The following is a 13,935-nucleotide window of genomic DNA, read 5'->3' as shown; positions in this document are numbered from 1 at the left end:
CCCGCCGCAACCGCACGCGGACGAGCCCCACGACCGCAAGGTCAAGCTCGCCGGCCGCCGCCGCCTCTGCAAGCTCTCCTCCTCCCCCGACCCCGACGCCGACCACAAGGACGAGGACAGCATCCGCGACATCCTCGACGACCTCACCACCCGCCTCGACTCCCTCTCCGTCGACAGGCCCAAGGCCCGCCCCCGTCCCGCGCAGGCCCGGGCCCCGCTCCCCTGCGCCGTCAACGCCGAGGACGACGACGACGGCTTCTACGACGCCGCCGCCGGCTCCTCCTCCTCCTCCTCCTCCCCGCTGCCTCCCAAATCTGGCGAGGACGACGGCTTCTTCGACGCCGCCGACGGCTCCTCCTCCTCCGCGCCGCCTCCCAAGGGGCCGGAATCGGGTGCCCCCTCCCCCGTCGACGTCTCCAGCTCCGACGAGTCTGAGGATGAGGCGCCGCTGGTGGTCCGGAGGCAAGTCAAGGTGGAGAAACCGCCGCAACTCCCAGATCCGTCATCCGCCTCCTCTGCCTTCGCCGATCTGGCTACTCAGGAGGAGGAGGAGGAGTCCGTCGACAAGGGGAACAGCAAAGCCACGGCAGCGACGGTCAGCAAGGAAATTAAGCCGGAGAAACCACAATTCCACGGTGATTCACCATTCACCTCTGCCTTAACCGATCTTACTGCTCAGGAGGAGTCTGTCGACAAGGGGAACAGCAAAGCCACGGCGGCGGCGGTCAGGAAGGAATTCAAGCTGGAGAAACCGCAAGTCCCAGATTCACCATTCGACTTCTCTGACCTTGGTGATGAGGAGGAGACCAGTGCCAAGTGGAACAGCAAAGCCGCGGCGGTGGTCAAGAGGGAAGTCAAGGTGGAGAAACCCGACCCAGATTTATCGTTCGCCTCTGCTTTCACCGACCGCCGTGTTCTGGATGATGCCAATGACATGGGGAAGAAAACCGGGGCAAGTGCTTATGGCGGCGCCAAGTCGGGCAAGAGGGCCGCATCAAAGCCCTCATCCTTTGCGGATTTTGATGAAGACGATGACGGTGTCAGCGAGGAGAAGGAGAACCGTGCTGCTGATGACTCCGAGAAGGATGTTGGCTGGGAGAAGACAGAGGATTTCAAGATGGAGCCCACCGGGTGCGGCAAAATGGTCAAGCCGTACAAGCTCCCGGGAAGCATTTTCAAGATGCTTTACCCCCACCAGCGCGAGGGCCTCAAGTGGCTCTGGGTTCTGCATTGCAGGGGAACTGGAGGGATCCTTGGGGATGACATGGGTCTCGGCAAGACCATGCAGGTCCGTCTGTTTAACCCCTTCATTCTGTTTCCAATCTCAATGATTCATATCCTGTTAATTGTCGTTTAGTTAGAACAAGGGTCAAATGAATATCAAGTGCTACCATTGATGGATTTTAGGTGCTGTGATGACCTTATGTATCTCACTTCTCAGAATTATAACTATTGATTGGAGCAGTGTATACCTTATGTATTATGGCGTTAGAATGCGGCAAGGGTTTGCTGTCTATACCTTCATGTTTTTTTCTTGCAGCAAATACATTCATGTTTTTTTGGTAGTGATAGCTCATAATTTGTTTGAGAACCTGCATCCTTTGTGCCCTTTAGTTTCTGCATTTGTACAACTCGAAGAAATCATCATCAGAGAGAAGAATAGCTTCTTCTTTTTTTCTACTCTATGTTTATATATAGTTGTTTCCTAGCTAGCTCTCTGCCACAAAGTTCATCTGCACTTGTTTCCTTCAGCCACAGTATAGTATGAATATGAAGTGGTCCCATGTGACTGCAATTTGCTGACGAATACTTGCATCCTTACTTCTATCTTGCAGGTTTCTGCCTTCCTGGCTGGATTATTCCATTGCCGCTTAATCAAGAGAGTGTTGGTGGTTGCGCCAAAGACACTTCTCACTCATTGGACGAAGGAACTTTCAGTTGTTGGCCTCAAACATAAGATTAGGGAGTAAGATCTGCTATTACATATTATTGTTCCTGAACTTGCTTGATCTCAAATCCTGTCAATCAGCACTAAGTTGTTCCTTTCGTTTCCACAGTTACTCTAGTCCCAGCGTAAATGTTCGCAATTCTGAACTTCAATATGCATTCAAGGTATGGTTTCCTACTCTTAACATAATCATTTTTATCTTGGGTTCTTCTGGTTTTGAAAATTTTAATACCTGTGAGTCGGCAGATATTCATTTTTGCATTAGCTATTTAGAGGATTATCTTATCATTCAACATATTTTAATGAGTCATGGCAGCTATTGTAACTCCTTATCTCTTCTACAGGAGGGCGGTATCCTTCTGACTACATACGACATTGTCCGTAACAATTACAAGTTGATCAGAGGTGACTTCTACAATGGCAACGTGGAAGGGAAGTATGACAAGCTGATCAGAGGTGACTCATATAATGATGCTGACGAAGACGAGGATGGCAAGTTATGGAACTATGTTATTCTTGATGAGGGACATATTATCAAGAACCCGAGTACTCAAAGGGCCAAAAGCTTACTCGAAATACCTTGTGTCCACCGCATCGTCATAAGTGGAACACCTATTCAAAACAATTTAAAGGTACCTCCCATCTCAAGTTCTTAATACTTCTTGCCGTAGATGCTCCTATATGCTCTGCACTCTTATTACCAATGCAAATAAACATGTGTTTTCTTACAGGAAATGTGGGCTCTCTTCTATTTCTGTTGCCCGGAGGTCTTGGGTGATAAGGACGAGTAAGTACTCTCCTCCTACATAACATTGTCCCATTGTTTTGCACCATATACTGTTATTTATATCTCGAGAACATGGCAGATTCAAATCAAGATATGAATCGGCTATCATTCGAGGAAATGACAAGAATGCCACCAATCGAGAGAAGCACACAGGCTCAACTGTTGCAAAGGTAATACTTATTTTTTTATATCCAAAAGATGGGTGACACCAAGCCCTGTTCCTCTTATTGTGGTCAGGCAACATGTTATTGTTTCAATGTTTTCGAGTCGATGAGTCGACGAGTCGCTCAGGGGGGGCGACTCTAGACTAGTCTAGACTAGTCTAGACTCATGGTCGATGAGTCGACATGGCGATGAGTCGACGTGAGTTAAGCAGCAGCCAGGGGAGGAGCACAAGTGCTCAACAGCAGCAGCAGCAACAAGGGGAGGAGCACACCAGCAGCCACATCAACCAGGGGAGGAGGGGAGGAGCACAACAGCAGGAGCAGCAACCAGGGGAGGGGAGGAGCACAGTAGCAGGGGAGGAGGGGAGGAGCACACCATAGGAGGGGAGGAGCAGAACAGAGGAGGGGAGGAGCAGAACAGCAGCAGGGGCAACCAGGGGTGGCTGCTAGAGAGGGTTCGATCGGGGGGAGGGGGTGGGGGATGATCGATCTAGGTTTCCAGGGGAGATGGGCCGGCCCATATAACAGTTGGGCTCAATTTAAGTGAGTCGCTCGACCCAGAAAGAGCGACTAGTCGTGACTAGTCGAGACTAGTCGCTCGACTCATGCCAGGAGTCGAGTCGAGAGTCTGAGTCGAACCTGGAGCAGCTACTCATCGACTAGTCGTCGACTAGTCGCGACTAGTCGAACGACTCGAAAACAGAGTATTGTTTCCACATGGTTTTTGACTTTTTGGTGTTTATTAATTTGGAGATGAGATGTTCCTCTATGTTATGGTGTTTGATATACCCCAATATGTGCAAGCATTAGTTCTTGCTCTTGCCATTTTGCTGTGAAATTACCAGTTGGGCATCAACTGAGTTTGATATTACACAAACTGTATCCATATATTAGCAAAGTAGTACATTCATCTCTGATTTAACATGTGGAAGAAGTGTGTAACTGCATTAAAATTCCAGACCGATTAGTGTCCACTTTTAGTTTAAGCCATGAGATGATGACAAGCCATATAGATCGATCCATCTCAGTTTGCTGCATTTCATTGTTGAAAAGTCTGAGTCTGTCGTACTGAACTTGTTATAATATGTGTTTTCTTGTTTGGTATTTGAATACTCTTTGTAGGCATTAAGGGAGCGTATAAAGCCATACTTCTTGCGTCGTATGAAAAGTGAAGTGTTCCTTGATACTGGTTCGGCAGATGATAAAAAACTTTCCAAGAAGAACGAGCTAATTGTTTGGCTGAGGTTAACAGCTTGCCAGGTACAAATTCTGGTGTAAATTGAATGTAAAACTGGTTGAATAATTGGCCAATGATAATCTTGACCTGTCTTTCTTTTGGGTGCAGAGGCAACTATATGAAGCTTTTCTGAACAGTGATCTTGTTCATTCATCGATGCAAGGATCACCATTGGCTGCAATCACGGTAAGCATCAGTGTCAAAGCCTTTTCTTTGCACCGATCTTGTCCACCTTTATCTGTCCTCTTATTGCTTTCATGTACTCCTTCAGTTCTTGTTCATGTTATGCTCATCATATACCCACTCGAATTCAAAATATGGCTTTTGTTTTTGTGATCCTCTGTCAAAGTATAAGGCATGTATATAGAATTGAGGACATTTTTATTCTTTTGCCCTTATTTATCTTGTCAGTCTCTTCATCATTCATTGTTTTCTTGTTCTTCAACAGGTATTGAAGAAAATATGCGACCATCCATTGATATTGACCAAGAGAGCTGCTGAGGACATCTTGGAAGGCATGGAAGGCATGTTGGATAACAAGGATATGGGTATGGTAGAGAAAATGGCCATGAACCTTGCAGACATGGCTCATGATGACCAAGCGCTGCAAGTCGGCGAGGAGGTCTCATGCAAATTAATTTTTATCATGTCCTTGTTGGTAAGTGTTTTTTTATGAATGCATGTGTAGTAGCTGGTAGAAATGTACTCTCTTCAGTCCTCTAAAAGTTGTAACCAGATGGAGTATTTGTTACGTAAACTAAGTGGTTCGTATCTTATGTTGCAGCGGAAACTTCTTGAAGAGGGACACCATGTCCTTATCTTTTCCCAGACGCGCAAAATGCTAAACCTTATTCAGGTCTGTTCTTGTTTGCTTTTCAGTGCATGTCGTTTTCTTTTGATATATTGTATTCAAAGCATAGTTATTGACTTCCATCCTTTATTGCTTTTGTATTTCCACATACGGACATACACGATGAACTCTGTAAGTAGAGTAAAAGACTGTTTTTCGTAGACATAATGAATTAAAATGTATGCACATTCACCTTAGAGTCGCTTTCTGATTACATGATAATTCAAGTCCTCCTGCCCAAGTCCTGTTCAATAAGAGCCAGATCATTCAAGTAATAATAGTACAACTGCTTGAGTTCAAATGTTCTGATAAAATGATCTTTAGCATGACTACTTGCCTCTTGGCATTTTTATCTACTGCTGGGATCAAAATTGCGTCTAACAGCATCTATTCTTTGCCCTATTTGCACCCAAATGCTGTTGATTTTGTCCATCATCATCATATTTGAAATGTGGAAGTTACATTATTGGAAGGCTACAAGTTTGGCCTATCTTACCTACTTTGGCCTGTTTACTTACATATTTGACTATTGCAACAGGAAGCTATATTACTGGAGGGCTACAAGTTTTTACGCATTGATGGTACTACCAAGATTGCTGAGAGGGAAAGGATCGTGAAGGTTAATATTCACGCATCACTTTTCTTGTGCTGTGTTGTACCATGGACTCGACTATATCTTTTATGTTGCTTACGTATTATGATTTGTATCTCCAGGACTTCCAAGAGGGGCCTGGAGCACAAATATTTTTGCTGACCACACAAGTTGGTGGGCTTGGACTTACACTCACCAAGGCAGCTCGTGTCATCGTGGTCGATCCTGCTTGGAATCCAAGGTACCTGAACAGTGCACATCATGATCAAGTGTTTCTCCTTTTGGTTTCATGTAATGCCTACATCAACTATTTTGTTCCTTAACCAATCTTCCTTTTACAGTACGGACAATCAGAGTGTGGATCGTGCTTATCGAATTGGTCAGACCAAAGATGTGATTGTATACCGCTTGATGACTTCTGGAACCATCGAAGAAAAGATATACAAATTGCAGGTTCAAATATGATATATAATCTTTTACTCCAATGTCTTTTCATACGGCACTTCTGGCTTTAGTTTTACACCTCCCCTTCCTTGAATTGTCCTTTTTTTCCAGGTTTTCAAGGGCGCTTTGTTTAGAACAGCCACAGAGCAGAAAGAACAAACACGCTACTTCAGCAAGAGGGTGATGATCCTGATACCCTTTCTTAACATTTCTTTGATGAAATCTGTTTCTTGTCAATGCTTGCTGGATGTCTTACTCACTAATATAGCTAATTCTTCGCATATCTTCAGGACATTCAAGAGCTCTTTAGTCTGCCAGCACAAGGTTTTGATGTTTCCCTTACACAAAAGCAATTGCAGGAAGAGCATGGACAGCAGCTTGTCATGTAAGATCTTTTGTTCTATTAGTTATGGCAGAGTTACTTTGGTCTTGATGAGTTGACCAAGTGATACTTTGAATAGTTTGTTTGCTGATTGGCCCAATGCTCTGTATAGATAGTTGATGCCGGCACTTCATTTACACAATGTGCGTTTCGTACATTTTTATCATAATAAACTTGAAATATAACAAACTGGTTTGATTATTATGTGGTATTAATCTGCCAGAACATGTACAAAATGTCGAGATTCCTCTATGAGTTATGTAGAAATGTTGATGTACTGAAGGCTTTAGTTAAAGTTGCAGACTAAGGCATAGCCTAGTGGTGGGAAGGGGCTGATGCCTTCCCACCCACCCAGGTTCAAGGCATGGTACTTGCAATTTGGGTTTGTTGCACCAATTATACTGTAAGGGGTTCCCTTACAGTCTTTCTGTCAAAAAAAAAAAGGCTTTAGTTAAAGTTATGATAACAGTGGGGACCAAAGAGAAATGTGGCAGCTTGTTTCTGAATTTAGTTCCCTGATAGCAAATGTTAGTGATCATTCTTGCTCTCTTTTGAGATGTTTGTTCACCTACCTGTACTGAAATTTTCAGGGATGAGTCACTGAGGGAGCACATAGAGTTTCTGGAGCGACAAGGGATAGCGGGTGTAAGCCATCACAGCCTCCTATTTTCCAAAACAGCAGTCTTGCCTTCGTTGGAGCCTGAAGCTATGGAGAGGTCAGTGTTGATGCCTTTCAACACACAGCAATAATGTTGCTTCTGGTTGCTCATTTTTATTTGGCTAGCACTAGCAGTCATGTTCCAAGCCTTGTCTAACTTTAATTGATGTTCTTGTGTGCAGCAAGCACCCAGCCATGCCGATGATGGGCAGGCAGTACAACAAGGCATCATCCTCGATGGACTATGTCGCCAACGGGTAAGCCAGGTCAATCTTTTCTAAGTATTGTCTACTGAGTGAGTGCAGCCGGCAACTTTAACCTGACTACATTTTGTCGCAGCGCTGCCCATGCTTTCAAGCCGAAGGACTTCACTCCAAGAGCATACTCTGCAAGCAATACGAGTTCAGAGAGCCCCGAGGAAATCAAGGCGAAAATCAACCGCCTGTCGCAAACCCTCTCGAACACGGTAAATTGTGTCTGGAAACACAGAAAGAGCAGTGTCTTTTTCTTTGCCTATTTATAAATAAATAATGTATAGTTTGCTGATAAGAAGAATCGGCAACTGGTGCAGACGCTGGTGTCGAGGCTGCCTGACCGTGGGGAGAAGCTGAAAAAGCAGATACACGATCTGGACGAGAAGCTGACGGTGATCGAGTCCTCTCCAGAGTCGTCGTCGATGATGTCCAGAGGGGCGCGGCCTGAAGTGATCTGCTTGGACGACCAGAGCCTATAACCCTGAACTTGAAGTAAAACTGGTGCTGCACTGGATTACTACTACTACTCTTTTGTTGGCCGGTCACTGAGGCGTGACTGAACTGCCACCCTCGTATTGTTAGCTATCCGGCGTTGTAAATAGTAACTTGATGATTGGTGGGTACGATACGACTAGGAGGGAGAGATGTTGGGTGAGTGTAGTATGTATCATATATCATATCAATTGGCAAAAATTTCTCACTCGGATCTTATTAAGCAGCACGAGCAAATGCTCCTATTCTGCTTCTGTTTGGTTTGCAAATCATTTTAAACTGTTGTGTTTTTTGTGTTTTTGTTTGTTTGTGTTTTACCTGGTGTCGACTAAGAAGACACCGGTGTTGAGGCTGTATGATGATCATGGGGAAGATAGATAAAGAAGCTGATACACCATCTGGATAATAAGCTGATGGCGATCGTTCGTCGTCCAAAGGAACACCTGACCCTCACATGTAGTACACACTAGATAGATGATCTCAGAGTTCAGATTTCTACTCTGACGGTCTCAAGTAACACACATGCATCAAGCTTTACCGAGCAGGGAATGGAAAAACAAACAAGAAAGACGACACAAGCACAAACTCTGTCGTTTCATACAAATGCATACACATTTCGGTCTTAGAGATAAAACGTACTATTACAGAGTTAAGATGCACCAAACACAACATAACAACATGTCTAAGAGATGCATGCCGTTTCATATGTTACAACAAAGCTTATTACGACTGTGTACCTCCAGATGGAATTATGGACACAACCAAATTGCTAAAACGGAGACGCAGCTCCAGACCGATAGATAGATACGACGAGACGAAGCCAATGGTGTCTCGTTGTCCCAGGTCTCCCAACTTGCAAGTTATGCAGCTATGGCCCATGGTGTTCAGTCACCTGAAGAAGAAAACATGGTTGGTAAAGCAAATTTGACAAAAAAGAGAGAAAAAAAAAACAGAGTTCCGACCTAAAACACGCAACGCGGCACTAATTGTAAGTACAAAGTTTTTTCCAAAATGTCATATATATATGAAATTACTGCAAACATCGCAAATTTCTTTCGGAAATATTAGCTAGCACATCAACATTCTATACAGACTAACCATTGGAATTGACAAGCAGAAACAATACAAGCTTATACTTTAGTAATAACGATTTAGGTCGGATTGTTACTGCATAATACACGAGTTATTTTCAGTATGTAGGGAATTCCAAACAACAGATAAGTAAAAGCTGGACTGGAACCAAGTGTTACCACAAATACCTTAGGCTGATTCTTCTATCGATCTGCTCTGCTTCCTTTATTTTTTTAAACTGCCGTTGCTCCACTGAAGATGCTGCCAGTTGCCAATACCATGTGGCAACTCATCATCAGAGGCACAACAAATCACGCGTATGCACGGAAGTTTAGTACGCCAGTGGTCCATTACAAAGCCTGCTCGCCCCCCTAAATTCTTCTCACAAATTAGGGTACGCAACTTTCTGTACTTACACAGTCTCAGCAAGCTGGAATCGTCAAAGTCCTTGCTAGGGAGTACATACAGATGACGAACATTATGGGGAACTTTATCAAAGCAACTATCATTTCTTAATATGAAGCAGTCATGCTCGGAAACCTTTTGTGCCATGTCATGCAACAGGTCATGGATCACGTACCCACCATGGACCTTTTGAAAGGAGGACCATGCTACAAGGTCTTCAAAATACTGACAGTAAATGTCTTGAATTGGAACACCATCTTGAGGTTCCACAAAGTCTTCTGCTACCCAAATTTCAGCTAAGCATGCACCGGCGGAGCTTCTCGCATTGAAGCTCCGCCACTGTAAGCATGCCTTCTCGAATTTGTAATCTTTGGGCTACACGGCACAGAATGCGAATCATTGCTTCAGATAGAGTGGTAAACAAATGTAGCTCGACCAAAGGGCAGGAAAAATCTCGGTTTCCTTTTGTTCCAACTCCCACAGTTCACTCTCAAGTATAGAACTCCAATGCGATGCTTGATGGTTCATCCTTGACATGCGCCCTAGAGCTCTGGCTACCAAAGGAGAATCCTTCAATTTAGGAACTATTCTTCTTCCAATACACTCTAACACCGGATCATTGCTAGAACCCTCAGATCCAAACGCACATAACTTGAAGAAATTCAAAACACATTGTCCTTTATAGTGAGTGCAACCGGCAACTTTAACCGAGTAAATAGCATAAAACTACTACTTTACAGGCTATGGTTCCAAAAAACTACCGGTTTTTAATTTTTCTTAGATAATTACCAAATAGGTGGCCGGTTGTTTCAAAAAACCCAAAACATCCAGTGCTTTACAATTGATCGTGATTATGACAATTGGGACTCACACATAAGAAAACTGATTGTTTGATCGTCTGTTTGACCGTTAACTGACACGTGGGGGCCACATGTCAGCTCTCTTTCTCATTCTCTTCACTCCTGCATCTCTTCTTCCCCAGGAGGTCGATGGAGCGTCGGCGGCCGCTCCTTCCACCAGCGCCGCCCCCCCATCCGTCCACCTCGTCGGCGTCGGCCGGCCGCTCCTCCGCCTCCACTACTGCTCCCTCTCCCTGAAACCTCTTCTCCTCACCATGGCCTCTTCTCCCCCAACGCGCTGCCAGCCTCAGCCCGCAGCCATGGCGCCCGACGTGCCGCCCTCCACGGAGCCATGGCGCCACCAGCCAGAGGCGCTGCCCCGCCGGCATGGACGGTGGTCGCGAATTAAGGGAGCTCCACGGCGGCGCCCGCGACGGAAGGAAGCTCCACGACGGCGCCATGGCTGCTGGTCGCGACGGAAAGGAGCTCCACGTCGGCGGCATGGCTGCTAACCGGCGACCCTCATGTCGGTTGCTGGCTCACGACCACAGGAGGGACCTACTCAGCGCTTGTGAGTACAAAGTTTTTCCAAAATGTCATCTGTATGAAATTTGGGACACATGATCCTTACTATATCACTCCCGAAGAGAAGAAAGTCATACAAGTCAATTTCAACTAAGGATGTGATTTGCAGCCAGCTCTTTAAAACACAATTTATTCGCTTATGATGATTGGAGAGATCAAAGGAAATCTGAGACAGACTAAGATAAATGAAGACGTTTCCACTAAGTGATAATCTTATATTGATACTCTTAGAAACAAATTCAATTGATTCAACATAATTGGAAATGAAATTGTTCAAAATAATTTTGATCTTCTGAATAATTTATTAAACTAATACACATTTTTATACCAAGCTTTTTTAGCTATCTATGATTATTACATCAACATAAGATCTTAATTTTTAAATATATTCAAAAAAATTAACAATGCAATGACGGTGTTAAAATTTAGATAGAATGTTATTTTTTATTACTCGAATCTATATTTCCAAATACACATGTGTTGAATTAATATTGCATTTTGCAACAAAAATCTTGTTCGCATTTGGTTCAAGGTACTAACAAGAAAACTTTGGTTGAATTGAAAACCCTATTTGATATCAAAACATAATAATGACAAAATAATGTCGCTTTGTGAATTAACACACATCGTTATAAGTGTATTTATGTCTTCAAACTATTGTAAAATATCCTTGTAGAAAGCTTAAGAACTCATATCTCTAACAAATATCTTCAAATAGATTTCTAGTATGCATAATTGTCTATTTAACTATAAATAAGTAAAGCGAATTGAGCCTAGCCGAGATGGTTACGTTTCTTGTGGAATCAGCCCACCAGGATTCAAGTCGTAGACTTAGGCACTGATGCTCAAATTTTCCTGGATTTATTTCAGCCTTTCCGGCGATGCTCCTTCTCGGGGGGAGATGTTCCTATTGACTACAAGGTGCCCATGGTGACTTCATCCATCTCAAGGTGTGATGCCAGCTCAATACCTCGGGGTAGAGTGTGTGCATATGTTAAAAGGGGTGTGTGTATATAGGCATCAACGATTCTACCATGTTTAGAAAATATAAATAAATAAAACCTATATTTTTTTAGAAAAATAAAAACTATAGAGTGTACCCTCTAGTACACTAGATGAAAACCTATTTGTTTGTTTCTTTCTCGGTTTTCATTTGTTTTCCCTTGGGGTTTCGCTGTTTTTGTATATACATTTTGGATATATATCAAATACGTTTACTAATACATGTTCAACATTTTACAGGTGCAATTTTAATCATTTTTATTACACGGTCAACATTTTTTGTATACAAGTTTTGTCTTATTTTTATTTTTTGAAAGCTTGGTTAACATTTTTCAAATATAAGATTAATATTTTTTGAATACATGGTCAATATTTTCCATATATTTTTAAGATTTAATGGTAGCTTAATTTTTTTAAATACAGTATTAACATGTTTTTAATACGCGGTAAAAAGATTTCTATGCACATTTAACATTTTACAAATGCGTGATTAACATTTTTCAAATACTTATTGCACATTTTTTCAAATGCATGATTAACATTTGCATATACATGACAATTTTTTCAGCATTTTTTAATACATGGCCAACATTGAATTCTATGCACATTTAACATTTTTTCAAATGCGTGATTAATATTTTTCAAATATTTTTATTTTTTTAAAATGCATGATTAGTGTTTTAAATACATTATATTTATATACACAATGAATTTATTGTATACATTTTTCATATACATGATCTCCATATAAGCTATAAGCCAGACTTTCCTAAAAAACAAGAGTTGTAAGCCAGACATAGGGAACATAGCCCCGCCCCTATGCCTCACTTATAGCAGAACATACGGAACCCTCACGTAAAGTAGAGCACGAGATGGACCGGCCCAGCCGCACCGGAGGCCGAAGCAGCGATTGTTTTTTTTTGGATGTTTTTCCTTTTCAATTTTTTCTTTATTTTAAATTCTTGAACACTTTCTGAATATGCAATAATTTTTAAAAATTCTAAAATATTTTGGATTCGGAAATAGACATGCGAACATTTTTTTGATCGGGTTGCATTTTATGGACTAGGATGTAGGGTGAGTATGTATTGCCAAAAATTACTCGGATCTTATTAAGCATGCGAAGCAGCGCTGGCAAATATTCTATTCTATTCTATTCTGGTCTTGTCTGATTTTGTTCTGTTTAGCGAACCTGCAAATCATTTCCAACTGCTCTCTGTTTTTGTGTTTTCAATTGTCATTTGAGCTGGAAAATGAATGCCCACTAAACTCATGTCCATGACAACACTGGGTCTGTTCACTGGAAAATGAATCTCCCCTGACATTGTCTAGAGCGGAAGTCATCTGCTTGGGTGATCAGGGGATCCACTTAGTTCCACTATTCTTTTGGCTGTCCGGTGTTGTAAGTACTCCCTCCTTCCAGAATTATTTGTTGCGAAAATATATAAAAATGGATGTATCCAGAACTAAAATACGTATAGATACACCCATTTTCCCGATAAGTAATTCCGGATGGAGGGAGTAGTAACTTGATGTCTAGTGGCTATGATATTATGTATGTAGAGTTCTGCTTCGGTACAACCTCCTCACAATTTGATCTCTAAACCTCCAGCTGGTGGAGCAATGCAACAATGAAAAAAATAACCAAAAAAGGAACGACAGTGCGACGGATCAGACCCGTAACTCCCGCTATTGCCGCTCATCACTAGCCACATGAGCTAATAAGCTTCACCGTCTAACTAAGAAACACGGACTACAAGAACTACCCTTTTTTTCTTACTATTCTTTTTCTTTTTTCTGTTCGTTTTTCATTTAATGCCATTTTTCTGTTTTACCTTTTCCGTTTCTTTTTTTTAAATGCTCGTGCTTTTAAAATTTTATTATGCAGAAATTTCCCCGAACATTTTTCTTATTTATCTAGTTTTTTTTGAAAGTGGGAACATTTTTAAAATTCTGTTTTTTGAAAGCGCAAACATTATTTGGAACTCAATGAACATTTTTTAAATTTGTGTTTTCTAAAAAAAGTGAACAATTTTTTAAAACGGGGATATTTTTTTGAATCAATGAACTTTTTCCAAATCAGCGAGTGCTGGAGCTGGGCCAATAGGTGCTCGACGGGAGGAATGCCTTTCGTAGTTAGGCCAAGGCCTGCACATTTTGTTTTTTACTTTTCTATTTATCGTTTTTCTTCTCATTTTTCTCTAATTCAGTTTTCTCCTGTTTGA

At 42.3% G+C, this 13,935-nt stretch overlaps 1 pseudogene; it reads left to right on the top strand.

The window, feature by feature from the left end:
- LOC119357357 overlaps positions 1-8,034 on the top strand; it is an 8,314-nt pseudogene extending 280 nt beyond the window's left edge.
- The last annotated feature ends 5,901 nt before the right edge of the window (positions 8,035-13,935 follow it).

The sequence above is a fragment of the Triticum dicoccoides genome, chromosome 2A (assembly GCF_002162155.2).
Source record: "Triticum dicoccoides isolate Atlit2015 ecotype Zavitan chromosome 2A, WEW_v2.0, whole genome shotgun sequence".
Taxonomy (NCBI): domain Eukaryota; kingdom Viridiplantae; phylum Streptophyta; class Magnoliopsida; order Poales; family Poaceae; genus Triticum; species Triticum dicoccoides.
Note: the sequence above shows the minus strand (reverse complement) of the source record. Positions and strands in the feature narration are given on the sequence as shown.